We start from the raw sequence: 6036 nt of genomic DNA on the forward strand, positions 1-6036 counted from the left end.
CCGACGATCTGGGGGGGGGGGGAATGTGCAGATCTGTCCTCGCAGAGGAGGGAGAGCTTGTACCTGAAGGTGGGATGGGGGGTGCTCTGCAATTTACCTGGCTGGTTCTTGCTCCTTGTGGCCTGACTGAGGGCTGCTGGGAGCAGGGGGCAGGGCTTGTTGCATGTGCCCACCCCCTGGGCTCCTTACTGCCGGAGCTCCGCTTCTGTGTGCTCCCACAGGAAATGACCCCTGCCCCTACCCAAGTTGGAGCCAGAAGGGAATGTTTGAAAAACAAGACCTTGATTTTCGCTTGCCTCCTTCCACCCATAGGTGCCCGGCTTACCACAGCGGTTGGGAAGATTATTGGTACATGGGTCCCAAATGTGACCAACTTTGGAGTACTTTGGACTTAGTTTTAGTAGCCGCTGTGCCCGGAGTAGCCTTGGCTTTAGCAGCTGCTGTTATCATGCAATGGGTCAGCTATTGCAGAAGCAGGCCATGGGACAGTCCAGGAGGAAGCAGGTAAGTCAGCTTTAGACAGAAGGGAAATTCTATTGTTAACAAATGCAACTCAACATCTTAGAACGCTTCCTCTTTTCACATGGCCTTCCACGGAGAGCCAGTTTGGTGTAGTGGTTAAGTGTGCGGACTCTAATCTGGGAGAACCGGGTTTGATTCCCCACTCCTCCACTTGCACCTGCTGATGTGACCTTGGGTCAGTCGCAAGCTCTGGCACAGCTGTCCTTGAAAAAGAGCAGTTTGTGTCAGAGAACAGAGACATTCACCTAGTTTAATTCAGGCTGAAGTATTTGCTTGGGAATAAGCCTCACTGAACTCAGGGGGGATTTACTTTGTATAAACACTGCAGTTCCGCCTTCCACCTTGTTCAAGGGCAAAACAAAAAGTCAATGGCTCGGGTTATAGGTTCTTGGAACGGCAGAACACATTGATCCCATTGAGTCATTTCCAGCAGTAAAATGGAGGCTCCATCCCCTCATGGAAGTCAGATGGGGCTCCATAAAAGTGTTGTGGATGATTCACAGTGCGATTTTGCTCCCTGGGACCTGCCAGACTTTGGACCCATAGATTCTTGGAACTGCAGAACACATTGATCCCATTGGGTCATTTCCAGCAGGAAAGTGGAGGCTCCACCCCCTCACAGAGGTCAGATGGGGCTCCATAATCCAATTGAGAAGAAGATTATGGATGATTCACAGTGCCAAGGCTATTGTGCTCCCTGGGACCTGCCAGACTTTGGACCAGGGTTGATGTCAGCATACCCTGAAGTAGGGCAGCTGCCGTGGCCCAGCCTTCTGGTGGGGCTTAATTCCGCTGACCCCCACCCACAGGGCCGGCCCCAGCTTATTTTGCACCCTAGGCGAGGATCCCTTCTGGAGCCCCCCCCCCCACGTGTGCCCACCATGGCTCGGACCCGTTAATTGGATCTGTACCCTGGACCTCCCATTCCCCTGGCACCCATGCTCTTAACACTCACTTTTGCTTTTGTAACTTTGCCTGCTTTGCACATCTGGCTTCCACCAAGGAAGACTCTGCAAAGAAAGGCACTCGCAGTCGCAAACAGCCTCTGCTTCTCACTTGCCTTGACAGTTTCTTGCTGGGGTTGCCATAAGTCAGTTGCAACTTGAGTGTCCTTATGTAATAGCCCCCCTACTTAGGTTCTTCTTTGACTTAGCTGAGTGACCCTTCTGTGCCCAGAGAGCTGAGTTTTTTGGTGGAATTGGCATTTGTATCATCAGAAAGATCATAACATGTTTTAAACAAAAAAAAACTCAGTGCTTTTTGCAGCGGAAGCTGAAGTTGGGGGGGGGGGGGGGTGCCAGTTTGGCGCCCCCAAGGGCCAGTGTGCTGTAGGCAAGCGCCTAGTTTGCCTGGTGAGTGAGCCGGCCCTGCCCACCCACACACCTCCCCTGCCACCTGCCTGTATGCTCCCAACTGCCCAGCGTCATTTAGAAAGGGTGTGTGGGTAGCGCACAGTGGTAGCACTCCTAGTAGCAATAGTAGCAGCTCTCCCAGCTGCATGGACTCAACAGTGCTGTTGGGGAAAGGGTGTGCAGATGGCCCAGGGGACGGAGCGTGGATGGTGGGAGGGCTGGCAGGCAGGAGAACGATGCACAGGCAGGTGGGGGGCATGCAGGGGGGGGGGTGGACAGGAGAGCATGAGGGAGCCCTAGTGATAGGTGGATGGGGGCCCCAGGCACTGTCTGCCTAGCATCACCCAAAACCTGGAACCGGCCCTGATTTGGAGTGTTTGTATCATTCTCCCCGGATGCTCCATCCACTCCCTTGCTGAATCTTTCTCCCACACACCGTTTCCTGTTAGACACAGTAGGAAGGGATACTGGGGAGGGGTGCAGGGCTCTGTCACCACCGCTCGGAAATGGATCCAGATTGACAACTGCCGTTGTTGTGAACGGTTGTCTGATAAGCAGCCGGTCTTTGCATACAAACAGACCTCTTGCATTTCGTGGGCTTTCGGCCCCACATTTTGTTTTCTGTCATAGGTCAGCTGAGATAACACTCTGTTGCCTCTGGTGAACACAGGCCCACACAAGCTTATGCCATGATATAGCTATTGGCAGGGGTCATTTCGTAGAAAAAGAGGTGCAGGAGCTCATTAGCATAACTCATTAGCATAACTTATTTGCATATGCCACACCCCCTGACATCACCAGAAGTGCGTCAGAAGGCAACACTCAGGCTCCACTGGACTGTTTCGGATTGCTAGCTATTGGGGGGGGGGGAACGTGCAGATCGGTCCTCGCAGAGGAGGGAGAGCTTGTACCTGAATAAAACTTGGTCTTAAAGGAAAGTAGATTAGGCTTCTCTCTCTTCTTTTGACTGCAACCTGAATATGAACTGGATCTACTAAGGAAAAAATGTAAGTTCACCTCTTTTTTGCAATGTACTTCTTGGGAGATTTCTTTACTGCACTCTAGTATCATGCTTCTATGACGAGGCAAAATTCTGCGATATCAAGCAAAATATCCCAACAGAGATTGTTTTGTTTTCACATATAATATTGCAGGGCTCATACAAAACATACCAGACCTCAAGTTCAGTATAACCCAGCAAATGTTCCTAACCTGGATGATAATTCAAGAAGCATCTCTCAACAGAAAGACAATAAGGTAAAATATTAATTTATGTCTGTCAGATCTAGTCATTATAGTTTTTGATTATATATATATATATTCAAAGGATGGGATGGTTGGGTTCCACCAGCAGATGGGGCTATTTGATTCTAGAAATGATTTGTCCACTTAAGAGTTGGTAGTTTACACTGAAAGCTGTTTTTTCAGCTACCCTGCAACATAATGTATTTATTTATTTGTTCAATTTATACCCCGCCCTCCCCGCTGAGGCAGGCTCAGAGCAGCTTACATAAAAATGCATATACAAATACAGTTAAAAACATACATAAAACAACCAAACAGTCAATTATCTATTTTACTAAAGTGCCGGAAACAGTTACTCAAAGTGCAAGAGCAAAGATTCCTAGATCAAACCATACCACTACTTAGGTGATAGTACTGATGGCATTCTCACATCGGCTCAATTTGATCGACTAATGTCTGCGGCGAGACAGGCTGAAGGTGGTAGAGCCAGGGCACAGGGTCACTCCTCAGTATTTAAGGTGGCTCCTAATTGAAAGCTTGGTGGAAGAGCTCCATCTTACAGGTTGGGACAAGGGCAGCCCCATGTAGAGAGCATTACAGTAGTCTAATCTCAAGGTGACCATCACGTGGGATTGGTGTGGGAAATGTGATGAATTGCCTGCCACTGGGACCACCAGAAGGTGGCTCTGAATTGTGTCTGTGGTTGCCTAAGCAACTGTATTGTTCTTTCTGTTCCCTTAGCCCTAGCCAGGCCCCTCCCACCCCCATCCCCCGCTGGGGGGACCTGGCAACCCATCACTGACCAGTCTAGATGGGGACAATCAGGAGAGGTTCCTGCAGCAGTGGGTTTTATGGTCGCCAAGACAGAAAGGTGTATTTAGCTAGGCCCCATAAGCAGCAAGTGCATCGATTTATTAGAAGAGCCCTGCTGGGTCAGACCAATGGTCCATAGGGTTGCCAGTCTCCAGGTGGTGGCTGGAGATCTGCCAGAATTACAACTGGTCTCCAGGTTACAGAGATCACGTCTCCCGGAAGAAAAAAAGCTGTTTTGGGAGGTAGACTCTGCGGCATTATACCCCACTGTGGTCCCCTGTCCTCCCCAAACACCACCTTTCCCAGGCGCCACCCCCAAAATCTCCAGGTATTTCCCAACCCAGTGGTGGCAACCCAAGCTCATTCTGTCTCAGAGGCCAACCAGTTGCCCCACTGGTGGACCTCCTGGTGGCACCTGGTATTTTTGGCCACTCTGTGACAGAGTGTTGGACTGCATGGGCCACTGGCCTGATCCAACATTGGCTTCTCTTATGTTCTTATGCCCTGGAGGGTCAAAAACAGGGCGTAGAGGCTAAGGCCTTCCCCTAATGTTGCCACCTGCACTGGGACTCAAAGGTTTACGGCCTCTGAATGTGGAGGTTTAGCTTCTCATAAAGCTATCCTCCATGCACATGTCCAGTCCTCTTTTAAAGCCATCTATCCCTTCACTACATCCCCTGTCAGCAAATTCCACATTTTAATCACTCGTTGAGTAAAGAAGTATTTCCTGCTTTATGCTATATGGTTGTGCTATATGTTTCTGTCTGAAGGGAAGGCTGAGTGGATGGAATATTCCAATGGGAGTGACTGTTGGCGCTAACAGTTGATTGGTTTGTTTTGAGGTCTAGGGGGCTTAGCTCGTGCATAAGGCTATTTTTCAGCCTGAGGATTTCTGAATGCGAATGAACTTTCTTGGCTTATTTTGAGTGGTTAGCGAATTTTGCGTGAATGACATTGGCTTCTCTTATGTTCTTATGCCCTGGAGGGTCAAAAACAGGGCGTAGAGGCTAAGGCCTTCCCCTAATGTTGCCACCTGCACTGGGACTCAAAGGTTTACTGCCTCTGAAAGTGGAGGTTTAGCCTCTGATAAAGCTATCCCCCATGCACCTGTCCAGTCCTCTTTTAAAGCCATCTATGCCTGTGGCCAACACTACATCCCCTGTCAGCAAATTCCACATTTTAATCACTCGTTGAGTAAAGAAGTATTTCCTGCTTTATGCTATATGGTTGTGCTATATGTTTCTGTCTGAAGGGAAGGCTGAGTGGATGGAATATTCCAATGGGAGTGACTGTTGGCGCTAACAGTTGATTGGTTTGTTTTGAGGTCTAGGGGGCTTAGCTCGTGCATAAGGCTATTTTTCAGCCTGAGGATTTCTGAATGCGAATGAACTTTCTTGGCTTATTTTGAGTGGTTAGCGAATTTTGCGTGAATGATATATTAAAGTCATATTTGAAGAACTGGACCATCTCTATTCAGGAAGAAAAAGGCTGGAGGCTCTTTTTCAGCCTGAGGATTTCTGAATGCGAATGAACTTTCTTGGCTTATTTTGAGTGGTTAGCGAATTTTGCGTGAATGATATATTGAAGTCATATTTGAAGGACTGGACCATCTCTATTCAGGAAGAAAAAGGCTGAGGGGACAAATGGGAAGGGGTTTGGATGTTACCTGCATATCTTTTGAATCCCAGAACAGCGTTAGCGGCTGTTGTCACCACAGTACCCAACTGGGAGCACAGGCCTGTTTACACACAAGAAAGCGCCTCTATGTTCAAACGTGGTTTGCCCCTCAGCAAAGGATTGTCGTCTCAGGCAGAGGCAGAGATTAAAATATATAATTATTATATCCATTGTAAAGTATCCCACCTCACTGATAATTACTGATATTTTTAAAGCAAATTCCTAGCCCTCATATAATACATACCTAATGTGCAAAATGTAATAGATAGATTATGACTGGAAGAAGAAGGGGGGGAAGAAGGAGGATGAGGAGAAGGAGGAGAAGAAGAAGAGAAGAAGAGGAGGAGGAGGAGGAGAAGAAAAGAAGATTTATAACCCACCCTTCACTACCCGAAGCAGTCTCGGAACAGCTTACAATCGCCTTCCC

The sequence above is a fragment of the Gekko japonicus genome, unplaced genomic scaffold (genome assembly GCF_001447785.1).
Source record: "Gekko japonicus isolate JY-2015 unplaced genomic scaffold, Gekko_japonicus_V1.1 scaffold585, whole genome shotgun sequence".
NCBI classification, from domain to species: domain Eukaryota; kingdom Metazoa; phylum Chordata; class Lepidosauria; order Squamata; family Gekkonidae; genus Gekko; species Gekko japonicus.